Raw genomic sequence first — 15828 nt, 5'->3', positions numbered from 1 at the left:
TCTGGTTTTGACAGACTGGTCATCTTTCCAATGGATGAGTCATTCTAGCTGAAGACAACTTACTGATCTTTGTGGGCATGCCTGGAATGTAGACTTGGGGGTATCAAACATGTGCATCAACCCTCAGAATAAACAGGGAGGCATTTAGTCAGGACACAAGGAAGTCTACCCCAATGCTGCTTATTTTAAGTCATTTATCATCTGTATGTATAATATTAATTTCAAAAATCAAACTATAAATCAAGTAATTACCTAAATTCTGGAATAAATAATTGATGGAGATTTCTGTAGCATTATATGAAACATTACTCACTTGTGAAAAGATTCCACAAAAAAGTGTTAAGTATTGACAAAATAGATTCTGATGGAATTTTTTTTTTTGTAAATATGTATAACTACTATTCTGAGAAATGTACTAATTATAGAAAGGAAAAAAACCTTTGGACAAGAGCAGAGCATCTTTGCCAAGAAAATGTCTGTCTTCTTATCTACAGGAATACTTGACTACAGACTTATGGCAAAAAGGCCATATCTCATTGATTCTTCAATCATCTCTGTAAATTAAGCATGGGATTAATTTTGTTACAACATATTGAAGGGGAAAAACAAATGTAAAAGCTAAATGAGTTGTCTACCATATGTTAATGTGCTTCTATTATGAGGAGTTAATAAAAAACAGTAACAGCACTGTTATAGCAAGTAAAATAAAATAAAAATAAAAATAAAAATAAAATATTATTCCTTCACTGTAAAATACTGAATTGAGAAGCTACAGGTAATTCAATAAAGCTCTTTCACAGACTTTGAGAACAAGGAAAAAGAAGTAGAGTTAAAAACTGGCAATGATATTTTTAGGGATGGTTCCTGAAGAATGAGGGGTCAAGTAGAACAATGTGAAAGATCCACTTTAAAACACTCTAGATAACACAGGGGAAAGACCAACTAGATGAAGCAAGTATTGGCAACATCAAGATAGTAGTAGGAGCTGGGCAATGGGGATGTGGGCTTTTTCACAATTAAAAAAAAAAAAAAATGTACCCAAGTATTGGAGAACAAGCAAAACCCTTCAAGGAACTAAGGACAAGGACAGAGTTGAGGGATTTGGGTGTCTTAGTCTTCTCTTAGGTAGACCCTTTTTAACCCTTGGCCTGAACTCAGCTTCCAGACCACACCCATCAGGACCCAAATTTCTGAACTTTAACTGCCCTTTCCTGTATCAAATTCACATTAAGAGAGTAATGTGGTCCCCTTGCCCAAATGACCTCAAATGTCCGCAGAAGCTAATGACGTGAGTCTTCTGATCACTGAGTGAGATGGGGTGGGATGATCAGAGCAGAAGAGAGCCATGCAAATCTTACTTCATTAATTCTTGAGTTTCGATGATTCTGCTTAAGATTAGGTTTACAGGCCACAAAACCTACTTCTTGACTATGGAATAATGGCTTCATAACAAAGTCATTTTCCATGTTAATTTGATTTCCCTCTATAACCTAATGTTGGTTTTTTACTACTGTAGAGTATTAAATATAAATAAAACATAAATTCTGATATGTTTTCATGAAAAAAGGAATCACAGATTTCAATGAGTTCTAGTACCAATGTTCTCACTACATACACAGTATTTTCATAGGATCTCACAATCTAAAAAGTGATTTTTTCCCTTTATTTCAATGTAAAAATCCAAAATACTCTAAAATCAAAATTTTACTGAAAAGCATTTAATAAAACATTAACACAATAAAATAGAGGCATGTAAGCTGGCAGAATCCAGTTTTCAAATAAGCAACTGAATTCAACACTGTGTAATTTTATATAGTCCTAGAATCTACATGAAAAGTGTTAAAGAAAGCAATCTATTTAACATCTTCTGGGACAGTCTTGTCTTTAAGACTTTGTTTCAGAGTAATGGGCCTAACTGTGACTTCTCAGAGTCTCTGATTCACTGGAGAACCAAAGGTAGAAGGATATAGTGAAACCATAGAAGATAAAGACAGCCTTTCTGTAGGCTGTGCTCCCCAATCCTGCTATCCCTGGAAAAGGACCTGGGGCAAAAGCCCCAGGGAGTCCACCAAGAAAGGCTTTCTGTGTTGCTTACTGTGGTATCCTATTCTTTGTATAGATAAATTCCATGTATAACAATAAACCACTATTTCTTCGAAGACTAATTAGGTTTAGATTCAAGTCAGTATTAAAAGTTTCTTAGAATTCAAACAAACTGGTAGCTATCAATGTTTGGTCAGCCTCTAACATACTAGTTTCCTATCGCTGCTGTAACAAATTATTCCTCTTACAGTTGTGGCACTCAGAAGTTTAGGGTCAAGGTGTCCAAAGGGGTGCATCGCTTTTGGAGGCTATAGGAGAGAATCTGCTTGCTTGTTTTTTTCCCTTCTAGATGCAGCCTGTATTCCTTGGGGCTCAAGCTCCTTTGCTTGCATCAAGTCAACCTTCTACCTCCTTGGTCAAATCTTCCCTGATTCCTCCTGCCTCTCCCTTATAAGGGCCCCTGTGATTATACTAGGCAGACTCGATAGCCCCAGATAATCTTATCTCAAGATCCTTAACACAATCAAAACTGCAAAGTCCCTTTTGCCATATAAAGTGACATTCACAGTTTACAGACATTAGAATGTAAATATCTTTACGGTCCATCATTCAGCCTACCACCCCCATATCATAGATATAATACAAAATTGTAACTTTTGTTATTGTAAAAGTGAACTGGTAAATCAATGACATGGTCCTCTATTTTCTTACTATATTCATATCTTAATGACTATCCATGGATATCAAAGACATTTCTTCCAAATAATTAATAGTGAAGATCTTGAAAAACAGGATGCTTAGGGGCCTCTAAGGTTGATAATTAAGCAGAATAATTACTCCCGCAGTATCTCATACTTTCAAAGTGCTTTGCTGTCAGTAAGATCACATGTATTATCTCATTTAATCTTTCATATAACTGGCCCACTTGATAAGTAAAAGCAAACTCGGTAAGTAGGAGAATCAGAGTACACAGTCAGGTCTTCTGGTTTCAAATCACACTTTTTTTCCCTGTTACACCAGACAAGCTGGGCCTGTTTCTCAGCTGCCTTTATGTGGACCCCAGAACCTTACACATATATGGTATGTGTAGCTCTAAGAAATCAACTGCCAGCAAAAACAATTTTGTCAAGATGAAACAAAAGCATTAAGATAAGAATGTTGCAGATTAGCAATAACAAAGTAATATTGTATGTAAAAATTTTTAAAATAATTAAGCTATAATTTCAATTTACTATATATGTAATATAGCTATAACTATGCCCTATGACTAAAAACATACGTGGTTCACCAAAATTGGTATTTTTTAAAAAAGATTTTACTTACTTACTTGAGAGGGAGAGAGAGAAAGGGGGCAAGAGCACAAAAACAGGGGAAAGAGAAGCAGACTCCCCGCGGAGCAGGGAGCCCAACGTGGGGCTCAATCCCAGGACGCTGGGATCATGACCTGAGCTGAAGGCAGATGCTTAACCAACTGAGCCACCCAGGCACCCCCAAAATTGGTATTTTTAAAAAAGCCTAAAAATTACTAATCAGGACTTTTAACAGCAGACCAAAATCCATGAATATTTAGACTGCCAATATAAAGCAAGCGTATTTCACAACCACCGAAAGTACATAGAAGAATTCAGAACTGAAAGGTAGTCTACACAAATCAGCTGCATTATTCTACGCAGTTCACTTGGGAAGTTTTCAAGCTTCCCTTCAAGTTCAGCGCCCAAGTGTTTGAAAAGCAGTTCGCTTTCTCTGATAACCTCGTGTAAGAAGTTTTCCACTTTGACTTTCCACCACAATCTGCTATTCTTACCTCAACAGTACTTCTGTCCACTTACATATTAGCATTTGATCCTTTTCGGGGTCTGCCCACTTTGTGTCTGTTTCACAACTGTACTGCAAAGGCCAAGCACAATTCTAGCGCAGAGCATATTAATCTTAAGTGATGGGCAACGACGACTGGGTAAATGAGCTACAACATCATGATACCTATTGCGATAGTTTAAAACGGACACTCTTTGACTCCAACACCAAATTTTCATTCATTCACTAGAAAACACAGAGAGTGCCTTATTTTATGCCAAGCAACGTGGCAACTCAGGGACGCAGAGAGGAAAGACCCAGTCCTTGTACTCATGGAGCCTGCAGTTCAATGAGGAACACAGATAAGTAAACCTAATTCCAGTACAGTAGGTTCCTGCCATCTTCCAACCCCACTCAGCTTAGCTTCCAAGCTCCTTCAAGATCTGGACCTGTATTTACTTGTCAGCACCCAGGGAGCTCCTAGAATGCAGTGAAAGGAAGCCAACCAAGGTCAAAAGTCAGGGAAAGCTTTCTGGGAAGTGATATTCAAGCAAGTAAGGGTGAGAGGCAAGTGAGATTTGGGGGAGGGGAGATTTCTGTGGGGAGGGAGCCAGGGAGAAGGGAGAGGAGGAAGGGATCCTGCAAACAAAGGGGCATACAAAGCCATAAGGAGGAAATGTCAAGATAAGGGCCGGGTATTGTGAGTAGCATACGAAGGCCACCAAGGGTGTAACAAGGCAAAGCCAGAGAGGTAATCACAGAAGACCCTTCATCATGCTAAGGGGAATGGATCTGAAGCTTACAGTGACAGAGCACACATTAACTGGTTTTCAGCCAGGAAGAGCCAGGAATCACACGTTCTAGACAGAGGCTGGCAGTTGTACAGAGGGTCAGCTTGGTGGTTGGGTCCCAAGGGAGAAGACTCTTCTTTTTTTTAAAGATTTATTTGTTTGAGAGAGAGAGAGAGAATAAGGAGGGGTAAAGGGAGAGGGACAGAATCCCTAGGCAGACTCCCCACAAAGCCCATTGAGGGGCTTGATCCCGGGCCCAGAGATCACGGCCTGGACTGAAATCAAGAGTCTGACACTTAACCAACTGATACCCAGAGGAAGATTCATGAACCTTTGGAAACGGCCTGACAGGCCATGAGGTTATGGCAGCAGTGGGCTGCTGTGTATGAGACCATGACATGAAGATGTGGGCAGAGAAGACACACAAAAAAGAGTCAATAGTTTTTTGGAGACAGAATTAATGGGATTTGGTGACTATGTGGTTGTGAGGTGTGACAATGAGGGAGAAGTCTGGACAACTCCAGCTTTCACATCTGGAATGGAAATAGCTTCCAAGTCCAAAATAGTAAGAATTACCACTTACGGAGTAATTTTAACAGGCCAGGACCTGTGTGTGCTAAACATAAAATATATTATTTATAGAAGATAAGTAAGATTTATAGAAGGCACAAGATCTTATGGCATCTACACAACCCCAAATGTAGCGACCCGTTTTACACTGGAGGAACCTAAGGCTCAGAAAGGTTTGTCATTTGCCGGAGGTCACAAAGCACCCGTAGGATTTGAAACTAAATTCTGCCTGCCTTCCTAGCCATCTACTAGAGAATGAAGGCATAGTAAAGAATTTACTGACATTACCCTACAAGAATAGGCAGAAAAACCTTCACATGCTGCTCACATTTTCTCCTCTTAAAAAGAATCAAGGCAACTGTACAGTTGTATTTAAATCCTACATATACTTGTATATACTTTAAAGATGAGCAAGAAAAGGTGCTAGTAAATTAATAATAATAACAACAACAATAATAAATGTGCTAACTCAGGTCTCTGCAAACCAGGAACCATTAGAAAACAAAATATTGACAGGATATATATAATCATATATATTATCATATATAGTATGATATACATACACATGTCATATGCATAATCATATATAGTATCTTATTTGTACATTGTACACAGGAAAATGAGAGGGGTTTTTTTAGTATTAATTGTAATGACAAGGATCACAGTGATTTTAGAAATGATTTATGTAGGCTGCCACATACACTCTTACTGTAAATTAGCAGTGAGTATTAGTTAATGGACACAGCATAAGTTTTACCACTCATTTAATATTTTCAAAATGTACCAGAGATTGGAACAAAGCATTAGCCTCATTCCCTTGGCACAAGCTCTATTGGTTTATAACCGTAAATTGCTTTGTACAGAACACATATGTAATGGGAAAGTTCAAAACAAAACAATTATCTTGTTTATACCAGTCACCACAAAACTAAAACATTTCTAAAACCTAAATTTTCCATTACACCATGATCATACTTAAGGAATACAGAAGGCATCTGAATATGCTAGAAACTTAAAAAAGAGCCATGAAATGACACTAAAGGAATCCTTTAAGCCATTTTAATAGATTTTTAAAGCATCTCTCAATCGCCTCCTAGACATTACTAGGGTATCTTACTATCATTTCAAATTCAGTGTCTAGTTCACAATGTCTTTTTTTCACTACCAATAAATCTACTTGTATTCTCATTTTCTACCCTTAATTAAAGGCATCATTTATATAGCAATCCTCCCAAATTCAACAACTCTACATTAGCTTCCTCCTCTCTCTTCTCCCTTCCTGTTAGCCACACCTTTCCAGTCTTTCCCACAATTCCCTCATGTATTACTTCCTTCCCTCCCATTACAGATGGTCTGATACACCCTTATAATAGTTCCCTTGGATACTGTAGCAGTGTCCAACTTGGGCTTCCTGCTAAGTCCATCACTCTTGTCAAATGCATCTGATAGGAAGTTGCCAGAAAGGGCTCCCATTTAGCATTTAGAATTTTCTTTGAATAAGGAATGAGCATTTGTGACACAAACAAAAAAATTTTAAATGTATTTAGGATGAAAAGTACATCTCCCTCCCAAGTCTGCCCCCCAGCTACCAAGGCTCCCTCCTAAAGGCAAGTATCTGTCAGCTTATCTGTATCTCTTCAGAGATATTCTCTGCATATACAACAAATATGTGATCTTTCAGGGTTTAAATGCATGACTGTGGGCCCATACACTCAACCCCCCACCCCCAACCCCACACAGAGTAAAAAACACTGAGTAACATTTTATACATGCACACTGTTCCACATCTGGCTTTTCACACTGAATACAATTTGGAGTTCAGTGTGTATTATTATATACAGAGCTGATTCCTTCTTTTTCATGGTGGTTTAACATTGTACTATGTGAAATAGTTCATATTTCATTTCAACCAGTCTCTAACTTGCACATTTAGGTTATTTCCAATCTCATGCTATTACAATGGGTAAGTAGCCTTGTACGTATGTTTTGGCACACATAAACAGTACTTTTCACTATCTCTGCAAACGCTGGATTAATATGGGCAGTGAAGGCACTGATGAAACCAAGGACTTAAAAAAAAAAACCTCTTTTTACAACCTAACCTGTGAAGTGCCTATCTTGGTCATACTGTATTTAACCTCAGGTTAAAATCTTTCTTTTTAAGCAGCACATTGAAGTCCAGCTCTGCCAATCCTTACTGGTGGACATGCTTTTATCCATCCTGAAAAGGCTTGTACAACCTAAGACATTTTTGATGAGCAACACTTCACTTGTACAAAACAACAACTCTAAATTCCTACAAAGGTCCCCAAAGGGAGAAGGATTAGCCGATTTGTCTTGATGGTTTTTCTTACGTTATAAGCCTAGCAAATAGAGCACCTCAAGATTTTAGTCTAACCACAAAAGGTCCAATGGTTTGTTTCCTAGGACTTTGGTCTGAGGAAGCTCATCATAACATTAAGAAGTGTTTCTCTGGGTTGTACTCTTGGAAAAGATGCTATACCATTCAATGAAAAGATAAACATGATATACCTACGGAAACAATGATCAGCTATTTCATTTCTAAAAGCCTGATGTCCAAGTCAGAGAAAAAAGGAATGCCAATTTCAAACTCCACTTATAAATTATCAGCTTTCATCGAATAAAGCCATCTGAACTGCATATAAGTCAATTTTAAGAAGCAAAACAGCCACTCAAATTGCATTAATGTGGTATGATTTTCGAGTGCCATAAAATAGTTAAGCCAACATAGACATAAAAAATCTGTGGTCTGCCAAGATCAGGCATGGAATAATTAGGAGACCACCGCAACCATTAATCACAGCAAAAATCATGTTTGTAAGACTCGTTGTTGATTAAAAAATCACCTGAGTCACGACATAAAGAGTTCAACTAGGATACAAGTATTTATGGGTATATTATAATCCAACCTCACTGGGGGAAATTAGGAAACCATGCTCTCTAGCAGAATCTTGAAATGACAAATTTCTCCCAAAGGAACACTAGAGTTTACATTCATTCATTCAACAAGACATGTTCTTTCATGCGTTTGACAAATATTTATTGTCTTTCCCCTCTGTACCAGGTCTTGTGTTAGCCCTGGGGATCCAGTGGTGAGGAAGATAGTCTGCGTCTGCAAGGAAATTTCAGTCTCCGCCACCTCCCCTCACTCCCTCCCACATACACACACACCACGCAAAGATCTCTCCAACAGCATCTCAAAGGATGGTCACTTAGCTCTTGCTGTGCGGTAGAATGACAGTGTGTGTGGAAAGGGCCAGGGAATCTCTAAATCCACTCCTCCTCGCCTACTCTCAGTAAACCCCAAGAGCTGGGAGCCCCAAATTCCACACTAGCTGTGCATAGCTGTTAGCCATCCAACCTTGAGAAATTCATTTCAGCATGAGCCTGAGTCTGCTCTGAGAACTCTGTTCTTGAAAGCCTTTTCCAGTTCATAGGGAATGAGAGGACTTGAAATTTCTAATAATGGAGAGAGCTATTACATCACAAAAGGCCTGTTCTATCAGATGACTCAAGTTAGAAAGCTCTCTTTTACGCAGAGCTAAAATTGTCCCTCTGTGAATTCAACTGTGAATCTTTGTCCTGCATCCCGAAGTAACACAGAACCTGTCAACCACCTCTTATGCATGATAATCCCTCAAATAGTAAAAAGATGTCACATTTCCCCAAATCTTGAAGATAAAAAAGTGGCCTCTAGTGTCAATCCCATGACTTCCCAGATCTTTGTATAATATTGGTTACCATCATCTGTGAGCTCTTTATCAACATTTCAATTAAAAATACAGGGTCCCAAATAAAATGTAGTATTCTAAATTGGCAGTAGGACCAGCAGGGCTAACTACGTACCTGGTAATAGAAGACAAGATTCTGTGATGGACTTGGGGGAGAAAAGACAACTGAAACATAATGAACAATTAGAGGAAAACTATGTGGACCATACTGACTTAAAGGTCCACAATAAGGAGGTAGGATAGCAGAGAGGTCAAGAGTACAGACTGTGGTCAGACGACCCTGATGGGTTCAGATTCTAGTTAGTACATGTGTTAGGTGTTAACTTCTCTTTTTCAGATCTCTCATCTACAAAACGGAGAGCATGATAGTACCTATCTTACAGGACTGATATAAAGAATGAATGATCAGCATTTAGAAGAGGTACATAATAGTTACAATAAATATTACCATCAAAATAGGCAATTTATTTATCTAAGGGGTTATTTATTTAGATGATTACCTAAACACCTGTTTCATGATGTGCATTGACAAATGAGGAGAAAATAACATCTCGCCCCTTCCTTTGTAACTAAAGATTGAAATACTAATGGATATAAGTAAACTGACACTTAGGTTCAAAGGATGTGGTATTTCTCTTAAGAGAGAAGATAAACCGAATTATAATAACAGAGAGGAAGCTAAGGAAAAAACAAAATAAACAGATAGTACACATTAAAGAAAGGAGGTCTTTAAGAACATTTTCCCCCGGGGTGCCTGGGTGGCTCAGTGGGTTAAGCCTCTGCCTTTGGCTCAGGTCATGATCTCGGGGTCCTGGGATTGAGCCCTGCATCGGCCTCTCTGCTTAGTGGGGAGCCTGGTTACCCCTCTCTCTCTCCCTACCTCTCTGCCTACTTGTGACCTCTGTCTGTCAAATAAATAAATAAAATCTTAAAAAAAAAGAAAAAAAGAACATTTTCCCCCCTCCCATTAAAACACAGCCCATTCATTTCAACTGTACTATGAATGTATAATTTTCAGCATTTCAGGTGCCGGATGTTCTCTTTATTTTCTTGTTTTTATGCATATTTTTTGAAACTTCACTGGAGGAATCAACTCAAATGCTAATCAACTTTCAGTCGTGTCTGCTGCGGCAAGTGACCCTGAACTAAAATGACTCTGTTCCAGTGCTCAGCAAGCTCTAAAAATAAGTGCTACCACGTGGTATCCGTGTTTCACACAGTCGAGTAAGCCAGCGTGGGTGTGCAGTCACTGTGAGATTCCAAGTACACTCGTAGATCACTCATTAAAAATGTGAAGGGTAAGGGGCACCTGGGTGGCTCAGTGGGTTGAGCCTCTGCCTTTGGTTCAGGTCATGATCCCAGGGTCCTGGGATCGAGCCCCGCATCAGGCTCTCTGCTCAGCAGGGACCCTGCTTCCCTCTCTCTCTGCCTGCTTATGATCTCTCTCTCTGTCAAATAAATAAAATCTTAAAAAAACAAAAGTGAAGAGTAGTTAAATAAGCCAAATAAATTACCTCTATATTTCTTTCTAGTTAAAAATAAAAATTGCTTTGTTTACAAACTTCCATAAAAAGTTCTGACAGTGTCAATACAATACTTTCTTTAAAAATGATGACTATGGGGGCACCTGGGTGGCTCAGTGGGTTAAAGCCTCTGCCTTTGGCTCAGGTCATGATCCCAGGGTCCTGGGATCAAGCCCCACGTCAGGCTCTCTGCTCAGGGGGGAGCCTGCTTCCTCCTCTCTCTGCTTGCCTCTGCCTGCTTGTGATTTCTGTCTGTCAAGTAAATAAATAAAAAATCTTAAAAAAAAAATGATGACTATGTACTTAAGATTGAGCCTACTTGTCATTAAAATTTAAAGAAAACAATATTTGAACAGCATATTTTGAAAATCTAACGTATGCCATGGTGATTGTGACGACTCTCCATTCAATAAAAAAGCTCTTCATAAAAAAAAAAAAAAAAAAAAAAGAAGGCCGGGAGTCGGGCCAGCAGGAGGGGCCAGGGTGGAGCACTGGCCTCAAGGCTTGACCCTCCCCTCTCCTCCCCCTAAGAAAAAAAAAAAGATATGATCAACATTTCATTCATCACAGAAGGGTGGCTTTTTCTAATAACATCTATTAATATGAGATAAAAGTGGAAATAAATCTTCACCACACCTCTGAAAGAGAGGCAGGGTGAACAGTTTTCTCAAGATGAAGTTCACCTATATTCTTCTTTAAAATCCCCCAACTTACTAGGAATTGACAACAGACTATCACCTGTGAAGGGAGCAGGCAGGGTGATAACCTCAGGATAATAACAGCCATTAGCACTTACTAAACTCTATGTGCTCATCACAGGTGCTAGGGAATTATAGTGCCCTAAAATCCTCACAACCCTATGGGACAGGTTCCACTACTATCCTCAGTTACAGAGAACATGGATTCACAGGGGTTAACGAATTAGTCCAAAGGCACGTAGCTAGAGAGGGCCAAAGCAGCACAAAAACCCATGCTATTTGACTTCACTTTGTGGTATAAGGTCTGCAACTGACTAAGTCACAAAAAGCTGGGATGTACACATCACGATGAGTGAGAAAGAGACAAAGAGAGCAAGCGGATGTGAGAAGAGGGACCCAACAGAGGCAAAGACTAACCAGATGGAAAGAACACTGTGTGAAAAGGAAGAGCCCTGGATTAAGCATCAGGAGGGCTGGGACCCTTCCAAAGGGCGCGTCAGTGTGACCAAGGGGAAAAAAATCAATTCTTTTCTCCAGTCTAATAGAAGAACACATTTGCCTACAGCACAGAGGTGTGTTAAAGATAAAAATGTTGATGTGAAAAACAGAACTCCAGAACATCATGCAGAAATCAGTAAAATAAAAAAGGAAATGCACAATTCAAAAAATGAAGAAAAAAATTAGTAATGTATTATAGATGCCACAATCATAGACAATGCTATGGGAGAGCATAAACCACTCATAAATTAGGGATGAACATTAATGAATCCTGAAGGCTTATAAAATACCAACTAGGCTGTCAGGGGTTGTCCTTTTCCATTCCCTGATCACACCACTGACACCTAATGCACGGAAAATGCTTTCAGTGTCTTGTTGGTGCCATCAGGGGTGCCTGTTGTAGAAGACACCTTTAAAACCCAAAACTCCAACAGAGGTCAAAATTCACCTCATGCAAGGTAATTAAATATGCATGGATGTGGGGGGGTAGTATGTGTATACATATCTATCTATATTTAAAAATCTGTTTATTTCAACACTGTGAGATCTGGAGGAGAAGAACCCAGTTATGCTGTGTGACCAACAGAAACAGTCAAATAACAAATGGGTATTGTTTTTAAGTCACTAAGTTTGTGGTAATTTGTCACAAAGCAATAGAAAACTAATATGTACCCAAGGTGATTTTTGACAACCAAAACAACAAGATAATTATTAACTGCAGGGATGAGAGCACAGGACTGTACAAGGAAGGAAAAGTAACCACTGAGTAGGTAGGTCTGAACCACGTCCATAGATCCTTTGATGCGACCCTCATGGTGTCTCTATCCCCTTCCTTGAAGCTCAGCCAACCTGAGTTACTCACTCATTCTGACAGAATGCGGTGGACACAATGCAGAGTAACATCCCATGTGAAGTCAGTTTCTGCCGAGCTCTCCTGAAACCATTTTACTAGAGAGTTTGGGACTGGGTTTTCAGGCAAAGCATAGCTTTTCTATTTTCCATTTGCTAATCCCAGATTTTCCATTCACTATTGTCCTCTGTCAATATATCATCCTCAGGGACTTCAAGGCATAGCTGTAGCAAAGTTGAATATGGCCATTCCCGTATTTTCCAGTCGTAATACCACTAAACTATACCATTAACCTTTGACATGAACTAGCCAAAATAACAGTATCAACAGCAGTCAATGCAATCCAGAAAGGTAGGATATTTAAATATTTAAAGATAGGGAAGATTGTGCATTACTGGTTGAAAACCTATCCCTTATATTCTATTGTATGCCCTAGAAAGTTCTATCAAACTCATTTGCTGTAAAACTCTAAGCAATCTGCCTAATATTTTAGTCTCCACATTTCTAGTCCAACAAACTTCAGAAATAACATCTGGTTGAGTGGATAAATCTCTTGAAAATATTTCAACAAGAAGTCTTCTCATGTGTAAAATAAACTTTCATCTTATTAATTAAATCAACAAATATGGATAAGGTACTCTGAGGTAAAACGATATGACAGAGTCTTCTGTCCTCAAGGAGATTATAATAAACGTAAGTATCTAATTAAGTACAAGGCAGAACATAGTGAGTTCTTTTTTTTTTTTTTAAAGATTTTATTTATTTATTTCACAGACAGCACAAGTAGGCAGAGAGGCAGGCAGAGAGAGAGGAGGAAGCAGGCTCTCTGCTGAGCAGAGCCCAACGTGGGGCTCAATCCCAGGACCCTGGGATCATGACCTGAGCCAAAGGCAAAGGCTTTAACCCACTGAACCACCTAGGTGCCCCAGAACATAGTGAGTTCTCTAATAAGAAAGGCACTATAGGAGAGAATGAATGTACATGGAGGTCTAAGAAAGAGTTCTACAAAGGATTTGAATAACTTCTCTCAAATCCAAGCTTTTCACTTCCTTTTACTTTTATCTACAGTAATACCTTAGACCTGGTCTTCATCTGAAATTGTTCTATCCTTCAAATCTTCAATTTTGGAATCCTCTTTCAGACTAAATTCTAGATCCCTGTCAAGGGGAAACCCTTATTGCCCACTCCCCCATGAGTCTCCACAGAGGGGAGAGGACTATGGATCACTCCCTAGGGAAGGCAAGTGGTTCATCAGCCTACCCCACCTTCATTTGTAAGGAAGGAAAAGGAAGCAACAATTGATCAGAAACTCTGATTAGGCCTCCAACAATTTATCAGAAGCTCTGAATTTAGAGGTTGTTGGATCTTGTTCAGCCACAAATAAGCTGTCCCTCACTCCTTACATTTTATCTCAAGAACTTGTAACACAAAGGGGAAGATGGATGACTTATTGATCCCTCGAATATCCAAAAATGCCTTTGTCTTTCTGTCCAATAAGCCCTATAAACCATCAACCCTGGATCAATTTAGCTGTTGTTTCCTCTCTCCATCTTAAAAAAAAAAAAAATGTGAAAGGCATAGGAATGAGGTACATTAGTAAACCTGATCTCCATCTTTGCTAGACTACTACCTCATAATCTACTCCAGGTCCCTGTTCAGTTTCAACTCTCATTCTCTACAGAAACTACTCCAAACCCAAATAAACTCTGACTCATAGCAGATGACCTCAGCTTCAATTTCACTGAGAGAACAGTAGTATCTGGGTTTGGAATAAACAGGCTTCCTGCACACACCTACCTCCATAAACTTTCTGTCTCCTGGTCAGTGCTTATCTCTAGATGCTCTCTGGCTCCCATGCTCCATCCATTCTCCCCTCTCTCTCCTGTCGCTTCAACTTTTGAGTCCAACGATTTTTTCCTCTCTTCATACAGACACACTCAAAACCAGTTTTAAAAACAGATCCAAAGAACAGCAACAACAACAAAACTCTCTTGAAGCCTGAATATCATACTTGTCCTCCTCCTAACAGCCAAGCTTTTCAAAGAAGCAATCCACCCCGGCTTCTCTGCCTTCCCACCTGCTCTTCAGGGCAGCCTAATTCACACCAACCCCACCTCCCCGAAGTCACTCCAGTCAATGTGACCCAATGACCTCCAAGTTAACAAATTCCACAGACGCTTCTCATTTCTTCTTTGACTTGATCTCTCTACAGTATTTGATGTTTAACAACTTCCGTCCTTAAACTATCTTCCACAGGCTTTTCCTAACATCATCGCCTCCCAAGACTCCTTCTATACTTCAGAATGCTCTGTCTTGATTAGTCAAACTTTAAATTTTAACATTTTCCCAGGATTCTATTCTTGGCTTTCCTCTCCTCAAACAAAAAGCTCCCTGGAGAGGTGGGAGGGACATCAAGGATTATCCCACGTGCCAGTAAATCCATATGGCTAAATCTGAATGCATTTGCTTCCTCCCCCACTCCACCCCCCACCCCGACCAGACCAGCGCTTACCTCTATCACGGCACTGCTCTACGTTTATCTGTCTGTCTTCCCTGCCCTGGCAAGCCTGGGAGATGGGACACAGCGCACCACTGTCAGCAGTGCTGGCTTCTCGAACAGGGACTGGGAGTGTGGATGGGGGCAACAACATAGCAGGAGCAAGTCATCTTAGAGGACCTAGGAATATGAGGTTATAAAAACTACCCCGGAGGAACTTCACTGAACTCTGAATATTTTGAGAGAAGTAACAATCTGTTTATTCATCTCCGAATCTCTTGTGCTTAGCGCAAGTGCCTAGCCCATGGTGGGGATTCAAATCGTATTTTTTGAACGAAAGAAGTAGGAGAAGAATGAGATATCTGAGACTGGCTTTGAAGAGCTGGTAGAATTTCAACAGCCAGAGATAGAGGAGAAATGAGTCAAGCCAGGGGGAATGGGAAAATCCCGGGCATGGACAGAAATGATGGACCAGTGGAGTGCAAGAGGATGAACGGTCTCAGTAACACTAGAATGCCGAGGTATGATTTCACAAGACTCAAGGATGGTGCTGCAGATGTAACTTGACAGGCAAGAGTGAGCCAGTGAGGTCTTTCCAGCAGTGTGATTTGTAACTGGAAAAGAATCAACTGGAACAGAGGATACCTCTTAAGTAACCATCAAATGAATCACTTTATATGAGACTAAAGGAAGACCTGAACCCCAGCAACAGAGAAAAGTAGAAGAGAAGGGAAAACATTATTTTAAGATTGAAGGTAAGAGACACTTCTTGAATATTCCCAAACAATGGAATTCGTTCAAGTATTAAATTT

General features: G+C 39.6%; 1 protein-coding gene across 2 annotated transcripts in view; it reads right to left on the bottom strand.

Moving 5' to 3' along the window:
* Nucleotides 1-15828, bottom strand: part of DGKH (diacylglycerol kinase eta) — a 164997-nt gene that overhangs the window by 74176 nt on the left and 74993 nt on the right. The gene's annotated exons all lie outside the window — the stretch shown is intronic.

The sequence above is a fragment of the Martes martes genome (genome assembly GCF_963455335.1).
Source record: "Martes martes genome assembly, chromosome: 3".
NCBI lineage: Eukaryota > Metazoa > Chordata > Mammalia > Carnivora > Mustelidae > Martes > Martes martes.
This window is presented reverse-complemented; position numbering and strand designations above follow the sequence as displayed.